This window comes from Leptonychotes weddellii, chromosome 5, assembly GCF_054177405.1.
Source record: "Leptonychotes weddellii isolate Sample4059 chromosome 5, ASM5417740v2, whole genome shotgun sequence".
Lineage (NCBI taxonomy): Eukaryota > Metazoa > Chordata > Mammalia > Carnivora > Phocidae > Leptonychotes > Leptonychotes weddellii.
The window spans coordinates 142702453-142721201 of record NC_138373.1 but is presented as its reverse complement, the minus strand read 5'-3'; positions in this window follow the sequence as shown (position 1 = coordinate 142721201).

Below are 18749 nucleotides of genomic sequence, written 5' to 3'. Positions count from 1 at the left end.
TTAATTGGCTCACCATCATCAGGGACTATTGACTCAGGGTTTAACCCTTAGGAGTCAAAGGATGATCCACTTGAACCTTTTGTAGGATTATGGGTTTTCTCTGAGATTCAGAGATTCTTCTGTTCAGTTTTATGTTTTCATATAGCACCCTTTCCCTTTCTCCCATAGCAATATCCCAAATTGTACTTGGACAATTCTAATTAATGTCTACACCCCCCACAGTAAACTTCAAGCCTCCTATAAACAGGAACCATGTATGTTTTCTCACCTCAGCCCCAGAAGAATGCTTAACACAGACAGGTCCTCCCTCAATAAATATCTATTGAAAGAATTAACAAATCAGTGGATGCAATAAGCATTGCTAACAAGTATAGCAATAAGCATTCTTATGGAAATGCTCTTGAAAAGTTGGAAGTAAATTGCATTTTTTTCTTAATTAATTAAACAAATATTTCTTGAGCAACAGGTTCTAGGCACTGAGAGATGAAAATTTTTGTCCTTAAAGAATTTACAGGCTCAGGGGGGAAGCAAACAAGAAATTAGACAATTATAATTGATGCCATATGAAAAAGAAGAGCAGTAGGTTTTGTAGAAATACAGAAAGCAAAATCTGGCTCAGTCTGGAAAAGATAAAATTCTCAGAGGGGGTGATACCCAGTCTTGAAGATTTGGTGAGGGCAATCAGTTCAAGAAATGCCTCTAGCAACAGATCCTCAACACAAGAGGTGACACGTCTTTATCCCTTCTTGTACATACTTCCTATAGGATCAGTAGGCAAATAGGGGAGACAATATAGCAGAGAGGTTAAGAGCCCAGTCCCTGGTAAGAATCTTGCTTCAATCCCACTCATAAGCTATGTGACCTTGAGCAATTTACTTAAGCTTTTTATGTCTCAGGTTCTTTATTTTAGAATGAGAACAATAGTAGTATTAGCCTCATGGGATTTCATGAGGAATAAATGAAACAAAACATGCAAAGCACTTAGTGTAAACCTTGACACATGGATGAACTCCATCAATATTGGTTATTATTATCATTGCCATTGCTGATGAGTACTTCATGGATGTGGCACATGTTGAGGGCTTGGTTTTGAAATAATAAGAGAGAGAACAATGAGTTAGAAAAGGACCACACTAATTAAAAAAATAACTATATCAACTGTGTCTAAATAATGACCACTAGTTTTAGCCCACCCACCAATCTTCCATGGGATAGTTCTGATATCACTGATTATCTGAATAACAAAATAGAAAATCCATGGATCTCAATATATCACTTTCAAACCTGCCTCCTCAGTTCCCGAACAGATTAAGAAATTAAATCCACAACAGCATCATATTTATAAATATGTGAAGAGCAATCTACTTGTCCAAGTTAAATATTAATTTCAAACCCATTTAATCAACCTTTACTGAGCACCTTTCATATGCATGAGCATCGAGGATGACTGTGAAATGATCCCTATTTGCAGAACTCAGAGCCTTGTGAAGCAGATGAGTATATACACAGAAAATTAGAATATAACAAATGTATTAAGTGCCAGAGGGGAAGTCTGCGTAAAGGGTTACGCAGAGAAGAGAAGAGAGCAGTACCTTCACCCAGGAGTCAGGAAAGTCTCCACAGAAGAGAAGTAGGAAAAAGTAGAGCAATATGAGAAAGGCAAAACCTCTCCGATTCACTTTGATATATCGACCAGGCTTAGGAAAGTACTTTGTCATAGAGATGCTCAATAAATAGCTATCACATTGCTGAATGGATGAATAAAGAGGTTAATTTTCCCTACTACCCCATTCTTTTCTACCCCCTCCTCCCAACATTTCCCACATGCTCTCTTCAACCCCAGGGGGAACCTCCATTTCATTACTCATCCCTTTCACTGCCTGGTCTTTTGTAAACCTCTCAAAGGCCTCCTCTAGTATTGCTCAACAAACACAGGTGTCCTGGGTGAAGCATGCAGCATTTAAATCATGAGGAAAGCCTGACACAAATGAGCATTTCCCACTAATTTTTCACTGGAGAATGTGAAGTGCCGAATCAAGGGAGGACAGTGTGTGCTGTGTGGTCATTGTAATAAGCATGCCATGTCCCACCTGGCCTTTTCCCCTGAACTCTCCTGAAGAGACAAGTGTCAGGTCTGCTAAGTTTCATACATGTCTACATACACAGACAGAAAACACAGGCTCCCCCTGGCACCAAGAGGGCTGAACCCAGAACACCCTGTGCCCACTCACTACCTCATCAGAAAAATAGGAAACCCTAAAGGAATCTAGGAAATGAGACCCCCCAAACCATCCCATGGCTGCAAGCAATGTAATGTTTCACTCAGGGCCAAGTCCTGTGTTCTGTCCAATCCGTCCTTCCACTCTGCAACAGCCCCAACCCCTCTTCATCCTTTCCGCACCCAGATTTTATTCTCAGCACTAGACAGCCAACAGTCTAAAAGGTCTTCCAAGCAAAATTACATTTCTTTCTCTTTTCATCCCCAGAGCATGGTGTATCCAAACCACGTGGCAACTTCGCTCCTCATAAATCAATTGTTTAATTGACAGAAGAGGAGATTTGTTTAGAGGCTCCCAAAACTCAAAATTCATATGACCCATCTTCCCCAAATGCCCAGAAGACCTTGATGTCTATTGTTTTTCCAGGAACTTTGCAACTTCCACAGTCTGGAGAAGGGTCAAGTGCCTGCATTCCAATTTTCTCCCCATTTTTCTGGTCTGAGAAGACAAGAATATCATCTGGGATTTATGGAAACTATATATAATCTGTGTGGCCTCTTTGCATGAGGATGAGATGGAATGCTTGGATGAATAATTTTTTCTTATCCATAGATTGCCCACAACACTATGCAGAGAACTCTTCAAGTTTTGAACTAAAAAATTAAAACTTCCAAATATTTAAGGAAGCATTTTAGAAAGTTCGGCGGCGATGCGGGGGGTGGGGGGGGTGGGGGTGGGGTTGCCGCGCCTGGGTGGCTCAGATGGTTGAGCATCTGCCTTTGGCTCAGGTCATGATCCCAGAGTCCTGGGACTGAGCCCCACATTGGGCTCCTGGCTCAGTGGGGAGTCTGCTTCTCCCTCTCCCTCTGCCTCTCCCCCTGCTTATGCTCGCTCTCTCTCTGTATCTGTCTCAAATGAATAAATCAAATCTTTTTTTTTTAAAAAAAGTAAGTTCTGGGAGAATAAAGAGTGCTAAGATTATAGGGGAAAAGAAATGGAGAGAGGAAGAGAACTGAAGCAGAAGGAAAAAGAAGAGGACAAGAACAATAATGAGAGGAGGCTTATATGCAGAAGCTTCTTCCTTTAAGCAGAACTTCCATTTAGATGCAATTCTAAATTCCCAGGGAGGGGTAGTCAAAGTCTGTGCACTGATTTATGTAGGGTGTTTTAGAATATCATGGAATGAGCAGCCAAGAAGTGAGAGGCAACATGTTCCCAGACGAGCTCTGCTATTTTTAATCAGAGAATGTGGATCATTGTCTCAGTTCTGCTAATAAAAGCAAGTGATCTTGGGCACATCTTCACCTGGCTAGCCTCAGCTGCACATCTTATATCCTCACCCAAGTCCAACCACATCTCACCACCCTCCCTATGACTACTATTGTCCTTACACCATAGTCTTCCTCCTGGGGAATTGTAACAACATCAGAAAGATCTGAAAAAACTATCAGCCTTGGATACCCAGTTGTGGACACATATTAGAATCACCTGGGCAGCTTTTAAAAATACCAAGCCTAGGCCAGCCTGTTAAATGGTTAAAAGGATGTCTATGGCGGGTGGCCCTGGGCAGTATTTTTTAAAAGCCCTCCAGATGATTCTAATGAGTCCGCCTGGACTGAGAATCACTGTTCTAGCCTAGTCTCTGGGAAATTATTTATTTATGTATTCAAAAGACATTGCTGAGTGCCTACAGGGTATCTGGAGCTGTGCTGGGTATTTAGTAGTGAACATAAAATCCTAAGCTCTTTTACATTCAAATGGGGAGAGGGAGACAATAGATAAACAAATAAATCACATAGTTCCAGATAGTGATATGTGCTGTAAAGAATATAAGATGTGATGTAATAGAAAGTAACTGGAGGGGTACCTGCATAGTCAGAAAAGATTGCTCTAGAATATGATTTTGGAACTATGAAAAGGATCCTATCAGAGGATTAGGAAAAGAGCATTCCCAGGCAGATAAATAGCAAGTGCAAGGGCCCTGGGGTACTTGGCGAAGATACTGAAAGGCCAGCACTGTGGGAGCAAGGACCTTCAGTAAAACAGGATGGTGATATCTGCCCCCAAATTATCACACTGCTATGTTGCAAAGATATGTGAGGTGTCAGGAAGCACCTGAGAAAGAAAAGCCCAACAAAAATACAAGGGTGTGCTGTTTCATTGTTATCACACTTTTCTAATGTAACTCAATGACCCAGATACCAGATGACAGCCTGACATTTATTTACTGACTTAGCTGTGGAACCCCATCATTTCACTGTGATGCAATTGTAGAATCCAGGCCTGGACTTTTCTGGCAAGTCCTGGATAGATTCTGTAGAGATACAGCTATGTTACAGAAATCTGTGATGAAATGCTGAGACAGGTTTCCCTTTATTAGGCTCAACTCTCCTGATGCAAGAGACAAAGTTCAAAGTAAAAATTAAAAGTTCTTAAAATGTGCCACAGGAGGATGGGTTACCATGCTGCTAAATTGGGTAATGGGCTACCCAGATGGCCTCCTCCTTGGGCAACCTGACAGCTTGCCTTTTGCAACATTCCATACCTCCACCCAGAGATGGGAATACAGAAATTCTAATCACATTACCACTTTCTACCATACCTGGAAAGGTACTTTGGTAAAAGGATAGTCTTTTTTTTTTTGGTTAAAATTTGTTTCATTAATGTTTTTAATCATCTTTAATCTTGTAACACACACTTGCATTTTCCTTAAATAGAGAAGGCAGAAGTGTTTTTGAATATGACCCCTGATCTCCAGATGTAGCTAGTATTAACAGACAGTTGCTGTGCATTCATGTACCTACATATGTGCCTGTGTCATGGAAGATGTGCAGAATCTTTTTCTTTTTACATAAATGGCATCATAGTGAATGTCTCCAAAGGGATCTGCACAAGGATACTTACTGTGAACATTCACTGTCAGTAGGGGAATAGTTGAATGTGTTGTGATATATTCAAATTTGGGGATTCTATATAGCTCTTTAGAAGAATAATGCAACTCTAATGAACAGTTAAAGCTTCAAGAACCACTGCTAAATTTCCTTAACCTTTTTTGGACTTGATTTCATTGTTCCTTCAGTCATGTCTCAGGAGTCAGGGAGGTTTAGCCAGTTACACACAGAAAGGTAAGGCATCTGGAGGAGACAAGAGGAGCAGGCCCCATACCTTCCAAGAGAGGTGAGATGGGGAGACACAGTGAGAGAGAAGGTTCAGTTTGGTAAGCCAAGCATAGCCAAGGGTATACAGCAATCTTGTCATAGGCCAGGCAATTTAGTAGCAATTGGGACAGAGCAAAAGAAGGTGAGTTCCAGGAGGTGGATGAAGCTCAGAAATAGATAATTCAAAACAGATGCCACTTTGACATGCTCAGCTGTGGACGGTCCCATTAGTGGTAGCTGGGTTCTGGGGACTAGGCTGGAATTCAAGGTCAGGACTGTCAGTCCTCAGAGGGGAGCAAGGAAGAATAAGGTAGGGTCACTCTTCATTATTCTGTGTGTGTATGTGTGTATCACCAAATATCTCCTCTGTGTTAAGCACTATTCTAGGTGCTACAGATACAGCTCTTGATAAGCTCAATTCCTGCCATTATATAAATACACAATCTATTTTCAAAGAGTGATAAATATATAAGGACTTAGGGTCAAGTGCAGACTACATGAGATGGAGTCAGGGCAGGCCTTTCTGAGGAATAGACATTGCAATAGACAGCTGAGTGAAGCAAGGAATAGAGCCAGATAAATCTAAGAAGATACATGGTATGTTTAAATGGATACTCAAAGGGAATTGGAAGGAGATAGATACTTCAATCCACCTTGCTTCATTCATTCATTCATTCTTTCATTCATCTGTCAAGTATTTGTTGAGGACCCACTGTGTAAAGCACTCTGATAGGCCTCAGGGACACAATAATAAACAGGGTAGACAGGGTCCTGCCCTCATGGAGTTTATATTCTATTAGGGAGAGAAAGAAATAGGCATAAGAAATGTCATGTGCAAATCCAAAGATATGAAAGAGCATAAGTGTTGAGTGTTTGAGGAACTGAAAGAAGGCTACTGTAGTTGGAGTCAACTGGGATGGGTCTGGGAGAGTGACACTGGAGATCAGAGAGGTTGGTAAGAGCAGGGTCTTATAGGATCTTATAAATCAGGGCAAGACTTTGTATAAATTCAAAATTTAATTGGAAAACATTGAAGACTTAAAGCAGGAAATGGAGCAAGGGGATGACATGGTCTGGTTCATAGTTTAACGCCTATTAAATATACAGAATGGATTGGAGAGAGGCAATGTGGCATCAGGGATATGAGTTGGGATGTTGTTGGAATAACCTGGGCTACAGTGATGGCAGTGGAGACAATAAGAATATTTAAGAGATATCTCAGACATGGAATCCATAGCCTTGGGGATAGATTGGGATCAAGGATGAAAGAGAGGCAAAAAGACAGGTTGACTCCTAGGTAGGTATCTGACAGAGGTGGATGCTTATTCCACATCTGAAATGGACAAGGCTGTGGGAGACTCAATTGATTTACACACATCTCTCCTGCCTCTCTGAACTACATACCCCTTTAGATGGTGCCTTTTCAATAACTAATAAGCTACCCAGTAACATACTACAGTCCTTCCAGATATTTTTAAGTTAATTTTATTCTTTATTAGTAATATATTACATGGTTCAAAAAATTAAATGATACAAGTCTTACAGAATAAGGTATACACTAAGAAGTCTAGCTACTAGCTACTAGCCTTCCTCATGCAACAAGCTCAGTGGCTTAAAACAACAGTTTATTTAGCTTGTGATTCTGTAGTGGGCTGAATAAGTTTTCTAGTCTGGGTGATCTTGATGGAACTCTGCTGACTATACTCCATGCTTCTGGGGTTAGTTGACCACTTGGCTGGAGGCTGGTGATCTAGGATTGGTGCGATAATTATACTGTGTTCACTTAGCTTACATGCAAGTACATTTCCCTTCCCTATATAATTCTGGATTAAGGTAGACAACACAAGATACTTGCATGATGTTTAGAGGGTAGAAGGAAGTGACTGACATTATGCTTGGAATGTTGGTTTAGGGCCCCAGGTACCACTGTAGCTCCTGCACTTTGTTGTTGACCAACTAACTGGGTCACCTTTTGCCATGGGGCATTGGCAAGATCCACACTCCTTCAGCTCCTATGGATTTCCTCCTACTTTCCTGAGTCCTGAACCAGGCATATGTACATATCCACAGCAAAGAAATTTGATGCAATTGGAGACAGGCACAGGTTCCAGTTTGTCCTCAATCTCTTGCTTTGTATTCACCTTTTCTTTTTGACTACCTGCTCTGCTGACATTCGGTGACTTCAGGAACAGCATCAGATAAAAAAGCAGAAGCCTTCCATAGATTTCTTTAGCAGCTCTCCTTTGTGGTCTCTGGCTAATGTCTTTTAATTGTGCAAGGTCTAATCCTTCTAATACAGCCTTTATTCCATATCACTCTGCAGTTGATAAGCTGTTGACTAGGTTATGGGGGTGGGAAGTGGGTAGGCAGTTGGATCATGTGTCTCTCATCATCTTTTGGGCTAGCCTGAGCTTCTTCACATGGTGCTCAGAGGGCTCCAAGAGCAGCAAGACAAGGCAATTCCCCAATTCTGCTTGCCTCACATTGGCCAAAGAAAATTACATGGTCAAGCCCAGAGACAGTGTGGCAAGACACTATCCAAAAAGAGTGGAGAAAGAGAAGTGTGAGCCAGTGAATTTATTACAGCAAACAAGTCACATCACTTGTGTTGGTTTCTTCTGTATCCCTCCAGCATTTCCTCATGGGAACACAAGCAAATATAAATACGTAGTTTACCTTCTTCTCCCTAGAAAGTATTTTCCTCTTTCTCATGTAAAAGACAGTACACCATATGTACTGCTCAGACATTTCCTTTTTTCAACAACATATCTTAGCAATATATAGTGTTCTATTTTTTATATAGCTGCATAGTATTTCTTTGTTTGAATGTATTAGAGTTTACTTAATTAGTACCTCATATGTGGACACTTTTGCTACTTCAACAATGCTGTAAAGAATCAATCTGTACCGGGCGCCTGGGTGGCTCAGTTGGTTAAGCGACTGCCTTCGGCTCAGGTCATGATCCTGGAGTCCCTGGATCGAGTCCCGCATCGGGCTCCCTGCTCGTCAGGGAGTCTGCTTCTCCCTCTGACCCTCCCAACCCTCCCCCCTCTCATGTGCTCTCTCTCTCAGTCTCTCTCTCTCAAATAAATAAATAAAATCTTTAAAAAAAATCAATTTGTACCTTGGTCATTTTTATTCATGCTGTCAACCTTTTAGTTTAGCATATTTTATAGTTTCCTCCAGTGATTACCTTACAAGCTGATATTTTCCCCTGCATTTGTCATATTGGTGTCATACAGTCTGAGCATCCAACTTATCTCTTGATGGGAAGGCATTGGGAAAGTCATCTATGTATCCTTAGTGGAGTCATTCTCAAACTTTAATGTACAAAACATTCACTAGGGAGTGGGGCTAAATAAACATTCAGAGTCCCAGGTCTCAGTCTCCAGATCCTCTGAGAAGTAGTTCCAGAGTGGAGCTTGAAATCTGTATTTTTAAATAAGCACCTCAGATCATTAGGAAGCAGAGGACCTGCTACACACTCATAAGCAGGTTTTCAAATACTGGTTACCTGTATTTTGCTCACAAGAGGATGATACATTCTCAGGAAAACACAACCCGCAATTTAAGGCAAATGTTACATTTGTTGATTCAATTCATCTTCTCTTGATATTGCCCACCCCCCTACCCTACTGCATATTATGGGATAAAAGGTGTTATGGTGATGGGATAAAGGTGCAGAATTAGAAGGTAGTGGTGAAAGATTGCTTAATTTGGACAGAAGCCCAGCCTATGTACAAGTAGACTCTGAGATGCCAAGAGGCAGCTTGAGTTCAATGGAGTTTTCAAAGATTCAAGCCAGACTGAGTTCTCTCCTTGCTGTGTTCCAGGAAAACAACACTCCAGGAAAACAACACGGTTGGCAGAGCAGCGTAGATGCCAGTAGTGGTAACAGAGCCTGAGAACAGGCACTAAGAAGAATTCCTAATACCAAGTGCACAGAGAGAAATGAGATTCTGGAATGTGGGCAGGCTCTAAGATGTTATTCAACCAAGGGCTTTAAGATGGAGTCAGACAGGCTTCTGACTACAGCCACATTACCTGAACCTTTGTTTTATTAATCCAGTATCCACTATAAAATAATTACTGATGAAGTTCCTTTCTTATGCACTCTTGTAGAGCAATGCTCCTTTCCTTCAAAATACTTACCTCACGTCTTTTTAGTGTGGTTAATTGATTAGCATTTGTTTCTACACAGAAAAGGCCCAAAGCTCCACAAAAGCAGGAGTCTGACTGAATTTTGCCTCTGCTGCTTACCAGATTAACTCATTGGAGTTACAATGTTAGGATACAAAGCAAAGGTCGTATCTAGATGTGAATGTGTCACACTACGCCTGGGTAAAAAGAGACCAGGTTTGAACGATACGGAACCAGAAACAAGTTTGTTGAAAACTTTTCTAATTGTTACACATATAAGACTATAAGCAGAGGATTCATTCATTTCTCATAGAATCTTACTTACAATAAATGCTACATGCATCTATTATTTTTCTTTTTTTAATTGGAAAAAAAGGAAATGGAATTTATCATAAAATATCTATGTTTGTAGGGCACAAATCTACATTGGTACTATAAAGTTTGATCAACAAAAATACAATATTTTTTATTCTCTTTGCAGAAAATATTTAAGGAGCAATTAAAGAATATTCAAACAAAAATTTTATTTAGAAAATATATCAATGTGCCAGACAGCTAACAAAAATGTTATTTTATGAGATATGTGTGTTATTTGTCAGCTTTTAAAAATCTGTAATTTATTGTGATTTCTTTTCCTATAATCACAATTTTATTTTTCTGAATGAGGGTCCCCTCAAATCAGGATCTGCCTATGGGCACTCCCATGATTTTTCTGTACACATTTAGGTAACAAACAGTTGTACAATTACTTTATTTTTAAAAAATTTTTAAAAGATTTTATTTATTTATTTGACAGAGAGTGAGAGAGAGAGACAGCAAGAGCAGGAACACAAGCAGGGAGAGTGGGAGAGGGAGGCTTCCCGACAAGCAGGGAGCCCAATGCAGGGTTGGATCCCAGAACCCTGGGACTATGACCCAAGCAGAAGGCAGATGCTCAATGACTGAGCCACCCAGGCACCCCATGTACAATTACTTTAAATTGAGATCATAGTCTCAATTTATAAAGTTTAATGAGATTCTAAAATGTTAAAAAAAAATCCCAAATTGATTTCAAGTTAATTATTCTTTCCTTCTTACTTAGGGTGTATTTCAGGTTGGAAAACTGCAGTCAGGAAGGTGAAGGTTGGTGGTTTTCTTCTATATTTTCCTATCCTATCTTCTCTTCTCTCTCCATCCACTCCCTCCTGGCCAGAAGTTTCTGATCTCTCGGAGGTCAGAAGGGAGTGGTAAAGAAAGTTCTTAATGGAGCCACATCATCTGGTTTCCTGTTCTCTGAGCCTGGCAGATTCTGTCTCAGTAGGGGTATTTTGATAGGCTCTCAGGCAGTTCTCCACTGGGTTCCTCTCTCTGCAGATCCCTTGATCCAGAAAGATGCAAAACATGTCTCTTTTGAGTGGTTGCTATTGATTCCTTCCTTACCAAAGGTGTTCACCTCCAGATTCTTGTTGCTGGATCCTTCTGTACCTCAAGGATCAGAAATAACCCATCTCTCTTTCTCTCTCTCTCGATTGGTCCACATTTGATCCTTAAAGAAATCTTGCATCCGTTGCTCCCACATGTCCTGACTCCAGTGCTAAAACATTGGACAACCCTCTTTGTCTTATAGATTTCCCAGGTAAGGGGTCAGATTACTCCTAACTGCATAGTGGTTTCCTCAAAATCTCCTCTCACTAGACTAGAGGTGATGTATAGTAGATCACCTGCTACCTCTCCCTTTTTATGGTCTTGACCTGGCTTAGGGGTCAAAAACTCATCTACCTGTTCCTCAGGATCATTTCCATTGATCAATATGCAGTTAGCAAGTTGCTACTTCGTTTTGGAATTTCCAGTCAATTATATTTTGGGGCCTAGTCATAAGTTCAATTTTAACATCCTGTTATAGACTTAATTGCCTTTGCTTCATTTCATGGTATGCAGCTCCTCTGTTTTTTGGACCACAAAATTCATTATTTGGAAACAAGACATGGTCTTTTTAAATGTTAGATATTGTATGTTCAAATTAGCTCACTCTTTTGCTCTCACATTTGCTCATTTTTAATTACTTTGGAAGGAATCAAATTGTGCCAAAATATTTTTGCCCAATGGATGGGCCTATATACATACAAAATTAATTAATTAATTCCTTCAACAACAAGTATATATTGAGTCTTTTGTACAAAGCACTCTACTAGGCACAAAAAATCAATACAATACAAAACAGGTGAAAGGAGATTGTTCTACACCTTCTCAACCATCTTTTTTTGTCTAAACTTTTCCCAAAATCCAGAGAAGCTAGAGCCAGACTGGTAGGAAGATGTTGCTAATGACACATCAATGCTTTCCTTCAATACAGTATTAAACTATCAGTAGATTAGAACTGCGAATCTCTCTCCTTCATGTTCCCAAAAGAGAGTTACCCTCTTAGAAGCTTTTGTTCATCGTCTCACAGGTGCTGGATTCCAATGTGGTGGCCTTTCTTCCTAGGAGTGCACTATACATCCAGTGTGAATTTCCATCACTCCCTGGCACTGGAATTTTCTCCTTGATATCCCACTTGGACTCTAATTTCAAAAAAAATTTTTTTTATTAAATTAGGTCCCTTAGGCTGCATGATTTGATAGAATTCTTCACAGGTCTAATTGCTAATACAAGTTGGTGATGAATTCTCAAGTCTTAGAAAAAGAACTTTTTCTGTCTTGGGGCTGGGTTTGGCAAGGATCCTTTTCAAGAACCCTGAAAGAAGACAGAATCCTTTTCTTGAAGTGTTAACTTTCTCAATCAAGACAGGCTCTGTTGAGAGTTGGATCTCTCCCCGGTGCTCTTTGCTTTAGATGGGGGGTGGAGGGGTAAATTGCTTTCCTGGAACCCAGGAGAATAAGGAGTGACCTTACATGTCTCCTCCCAGAGACTTCTGGGAAGAAGTTGCAGCTGCCATTTTAGTTTTCCTACAGACGGTATCCTGTGTCTTTTTTCTTTTTCTTTTTCTTTTTTTTTTTTATGGCTTCAAGGAGTAAAATCAAATATATCTTCTTTATGACCATGCCAGGTTCTGCATTTTGCTAAGCACTAAAGGTTTTTTTAGGTCTTAAAACAAGTGTCAGGGGTTTAAATTCTATAAAAAAGAAAGAACTGGATGTTCCGAAGGCAGACCACATGGTCGCCACTTAAAAGTACAAGTTTATAGCATATGGCTGAAACTTTCTAGTAATGCTGAAATGATTTTGTATAAGTGTACTGTTTCCAAATATTTTTCAGGATTCATTTGGGAATGATTAAGCTAATGTTACATCTTTTCAGTGTTATGAAAAAGATGACTTTCAATGGGAGAGAGATTTCAGCAGATCACTAAGGAAATAAAACCGACCTGGTCCTTTTCTCCTGGTATGTGGAGGAAATGGGCTTTTGTTATTAGGGCACCTCAGGACACTCTGGGTGTCTGCTATGTATCCAAAAGAATGAAGAGCATGCACCTCTGGAACTCCCTGGAGAGTTTAGAACTGACTTTTAGTTAAAGCAGGGTATTGCTATCATGCCCATGACAACCTTGGAACTCTCAGAAGGCATGCCACCAATTTGCTCTGCAGTCCCAGCAAGGATATGCTTCATTGCTTTATGCAAATATACAAATGAAATGAAAAGGACTGGTCAGAACCATTTGGGAATAGGTCAAGAGAGGAATCTGCAAGGAATAGCTAGCCAAGAGCTGAATGAGTGTTGTGAGGACAGTGTGCCTATTGGGGGGACCCCTGCATGCATTTGGACAACCCCATGCTGACAGGGAGGTCTCCTGAATGTTTTATGTACTGGCTACAGTCCCGTGAATGCTGGCCTGAGATCACTGATACGTGGTGGAGAGAGACACAGCTTACCCAAGGTAAATCCAAGAGAGGAAAAAGCAAAGCATATGTAGATAAAAAATAATTTATAAGTCTCTAGGTTAGTGCCCTCATCGGTTCAAGGAGGGAAGGAGCCAGGGCTGGAGAGGAAGGTCCACGATTGCTAGAAGACATTTGTAGACTAGTCTTATTGACTATATTAATACAATTCCAACCTAATATGGTCGTATAAATCTTAAGGACATGCTACTTTATGGATTCATTTAAAGTGTGTGTGTGTGTCTAAGTAAAGAGATTTATTTATTTAAAGATTTTTTTGAGTAATCTCTATACCAACGTAGGGCTTGAACTCACAACCCTGAGATCAAGAATAACATGCTCCACTGACTGAACAAGCCAGGCACCTCTAAAGAGATTTATTAAAAGAAATTGGCTCACACTATTACAGAGGCAGGCAAATCCCAAGATCTGCAGGGTAAGCCGGCAACCAGGAGACCCAAGAGCCAATGTTTCCATTTGTGTCTAAAGGCAGGAAGAAAGCCAATGTTTTAGTCTGAGGATAATCAGTCAGGAAGAATTCTCTCTTACTCAGAGGACCAGCATTTTTGTTCTATTCAGGCCCTCAACTAATTGGACGAGGCCCACTCACATTAGAGAGGGTGTTTTACTCAGCCTACCAATTTAGATATTAATGTCACCTTAAAACACCCTCACAGAAACAATCAAAAGAATGTTTAACAAAATATCTGGGCACCCTATGGTCCAGTCAAGTTGACACAAAATTAAATAACACAACTCCACCCCTTATCAATTTGGCACCCACATGCATCTCCTTAAACTATACTTAATCTCCACATGAAGACAATAATAAGGTCATAATTCTACCTAACATGATACAACTATCCTGCCTATAACCAAAAATGCACTAACCCCTTCCCCAGAAGAGAAAGTAGAATACTTGAATGGTATTTACTCTTCTCCTTGGTATCCCATTACTCAAATACTATGATGTAAAGTTAACAATACTTAAATACCACAATATAAAATCAATATATCTTATGTTACATGATAAAGGGATTAGAGAGAAATAAAATAAATATATTTAAATATAAATATACAAATATACACACACATAAGCATATTTATAACAAAATAAGGAAAAAATATTGATGACAATCACAGTCCTCATTTCTGTAACTGGTTACATGGTTGTAATTTGTATTTATAACTACCTTCATCCACCGTCCATTCTGTATTTTCTTTGCCTTCAGCAAGTATCTCAGCTGGAAGTGGTTCTTTATCTGGCGAGGTGACCCGAAGTTTCATTCATGAAGAGTTTGGGCCATCCGTAGTCCTACTTGGACTGGGTTATTGTAGTTTTCCATTGACCTTAATCACAGGGCATAGTAATACTAAGAGATGCTCTGTATTCCAAATATACTCTTATTTACCTTTTTAGTGGACTAGTAATCCAATTTCCCCTTGGTAATTGAGATCTATCACCAAATCAGCACAGTAACTCCCTTCTTAGTCTGTTGATTCAGAAGCATGAGGAGTACAAGGTGGCAAGGCAGCAGTTTTAATTTCCAGTTCAATGAAATCATTGTTGTCTCTCCTGAGGGAGTCATTCCTCCCTTTGGAGCTAAGGCTTCTAGGCCAGCAGAGCATAAGGTCACAGGAATAGGAAGCAAAAATTTTCCTAGTGGGTCACTAGGGGTAATAGTGCCACTCCTATTTCTACCCCTTAATTGCTAGACCCGTGATTCCTAGCTATATCAGAGAAATCGCACCATATATTAGATGCTGATTCAGAGCACATATGTCTTTCTAAAGAACCTTGCCTCAGCTCTGCAAGGCATTCCCACCTAGATTGCACTGTGACTGAGTCTTCAAAGGCCATTTCACCATTCTCTCAAGACAGTTGCTTCAGGATGGTGGGAACATGGTAAGACCAGTGAATTCTATGAGCATGGGTCCATTGCTACACTTCTCTTGCTGTGAAGTGAGTTCCTTGACCAGAAGTGCTGCTGTGTGCAATATCATAATGGTAGATGAGGCATTGTATGAGTCCACAGATGGTGGTTTTAGCAAAAGCATTGCATGCAGGGAGGGCAAATTTATATCCAGACTGTCTATTCCAGTATGAACAAAATGTTTCCCCTTTCATGATGGAAGGGGCCAGACAGCTGGCTGATGATCTTGGGGAACAGTGCCATATCGGGTACTCAGTGTAGGTCTGTGCTGTGGATACATGGGCATTTAGCAGCAGCTGTAGCCAGATTGAGCTTGCTGAGTTTCAGTAGTGTATGTTGTTGAGCCCATGCATAACCACCATCCCTGCCACCATGGTCACTTTGTTCATGAGCCTATTGGGCAATGACAGGGTGGCTGGGGAAAGAGGCTGACTGGTATATACAGAATAGATAATTCTATCCACATTGTTAAAATCCTCCTCTGCTGAGATCACCTTTTGGTGAGCCTTACATGTACACAAATTTCTTCACGCTCTTACCCATTCAGAGAAGTCTATTCACTTACCTCTTCCCCACATTTCCTTGTCATTAGTTTTCTAATCATATTCCTTCCAAGTCCTTCATCATCCAGCCAAACCATTGGCCACAGACCATAAATCAGTGTATAATCAATCACATGTCTGGCGATTTCTCTTTCCAAGTAAAGTGATCAACCAGGTGCACTGCTCGGAGTTCTTCCCACTGTTAGGATTTCTCTCCACCACTGTCCTTCAGGGATGTCCCAGAAAGGGACTATAGTGTTGCAGCTGTCCACTTTCTGGTGGTGCCTGCATATAATGCAGAACTACCTGTAAGCAAAGCCCGAGTCTTCTCTGCCAACTGATGGTAGAGGACTCTTCTGGAGTAACAGTGCAGGCTGAGAGAGAAAAGGTATTATAGTAGGAGTAAAGACTATGGGCATTTGGGCCACTTTGTCATATAACTCACTTGTGTCTTTATGGCCTACTTGGTCCTGATCACATATATAACCACTTGCATCTGTTGATGAAGTGCTGCTGTGCACACCCATCGGTCAGATAACACCCAGTTCATGACTGGCATCCCAGGTCACATGGTAATGTTTTAGTCTATAGTTAAGTGTCCAGTCTCTACAAAGGTAGCAGGCCAAGAGCTGTTTCTGAAAAGGAAAGTAGTTATCCACAGAAATGGCAGTATTGTGCAGCAATTCACCTACAGAGACCTGCAAAAGGCTCCAAACAGCATCCCTATCTGCCACTGACACTCAAGCACCACTGGATCAGCTGGATTAGGTGGCCCAAGTGGCAGAGCAGCATGTACAGCCACCTGGACCCATTGCAGAGCCTTTTTTTGTTCTGGGCCCACTAAAAATTAACAACTTTTCAGGTCATTTAGTAAATGGGCTGGAGTAATGCACTCAAATGAGGAATATGTTGCCTCCAAAATCTAAAAAGGGCCACTTATCTTCTACCTTAGAAAATATATTCTGACATGCTTCATACCACTGGGGTCCTAGAAACCTCACTATGGTAAAAGAACCCTAAATTTTCGTTGGATTTATTTGCCATATTCTGACATGTAAACATCTTATCAATCAGTGTAGAGTAGTTGCTATTTCTTTCCCACTAGGTCCAATCAGCATAGTGTCATCAATGTAATGGACCAGTATGATATCTTATAGAAGGGAAAGGTGATCTAGATTCCTGAAAACTAAAGTATGATGTAGGGTTGAAGAGTTGACATACTTCTGAGATAAGACAATGAAAATGTATTGCTGGTCTTGCCAGCTGAAAGCGAATTGCTTCTGGTGGGCCTATGGACAGGGATGAACAAAAAGGCATTTTCCAGATCAATAGCTGCATACCAGGTACCAGGGGATGTGTTAATTTGCTCAAGTAATAACAACACATTTGACATAGCAGTTGTAATGGGAGTCATCACCTGGTTAGGCTTGTAATAGTCCACTGTCATTCTTCAAGGTCCATCTGTCTTCTGTGTAGGCCAAATAGGCAAGGTGAGTGGGAATGTGGTAGGATCACCATTTCTCCATCTTTTAAGTCCTCATTGGTGGCACTAATCCCTGAAATCCCTCCAAGAATGCTGTATTTCTTTTGGTTTACTATTTTTCTAGGAAGAGGCAGTACTAGTAGCTGTCATTTGGCCTTTTCCATGATAATGGCCTCACTCCACAGGTCAAGGACCAATGTGGGGATTCTGCCATCTGCTGAGTATGTGTATTCTTATCATGCATTTCAGAACTGGGGAAATAACCACAAGGTGGGTTCAGGGACCCACTGTGCATACTGCTAGATAAAACTGAGCTAAAGTCTCATCAACTTCATCTCCATAAACCCCTACTCTGACCATACCATAGTGATATTTTGGGGCTCCTAAAATCAGTGTCAGTTCAGAGCCAATGTCCGACAGTCCACAAAAGTTCTGATTATTTATTTTCTCCAATGCACAGTTTTCCTGGAAAAAAAGGCTATAGGCCTCTCTGGGGGAAGATTAGGAGGAAGATTAACAGCATGAATTTTTGGCAGTGTATTGGTCATCAATGGGACCCAGCCTCCCCCTTCATTCAAGGGGTTCTATAAACTGACTCAAGTTTTGGGATTGACTGAGGGGCTGTGAGTCTGTTTCATGATTCAAGTTAGGCTTTTGTTCACTTAACAAAGACATTGTCTTATTCTTGGTGAAACTGAAAGGTCTCATTACTGTATTATAAATCTTAGCATCTGTCTTCCCACGAGTTGTGTTTGCTTTTAGTGTCTGGTGAGCCTACCAGATTTCCTAGTATCACAGGAGCTAGCATTTATTCTGTGCCTGCTATTGACAGGCACTCTTCTGAGTGTTTTACCTATTATTTATTCCTTACCCACCTCTTATTAGTAGGTAGTGTTGTCTATTATATTCATTTTGCAGATGAAGTAATTGTGACACACAAAAGTGAAGAAGTTGCCCAAGGTTGCATGGGCAATAAGTAATATAACTGTTGTGTGAACCCATGGGGTCTACCCCAGAGCCCATGCTTTTTTTTTTTTATGTTAATCACCATACATTACATCATTAGTTTTTGATGAAGTGTTCCATGATTCATTGTTTGCATATAACACCCAGTGCTCCATGCAGAACGTGCCCTCTTTAATACCCATCACCAGGACAACCCATCCTCCCACCCCCTCCCCTCTAGAACCCTCAGCTTGTTTTTCAGAGTCCATAGTCACTCATGGTTCGTCTCTCCCTCCGATTTCCCCCCTTCATTCTTCCCCTCCTATCCTCTTCTTCTTCTTTTTTTTTAAACATATAATGTATTATTTGCTTCAGAGGTACAGATCTGTGATTCAACAGTCTTGCACACTTCACAGTGCTCACCATAGCACATACGCTCCCTAATGTCTATCACCCAGCCACCCCATGCCTCCC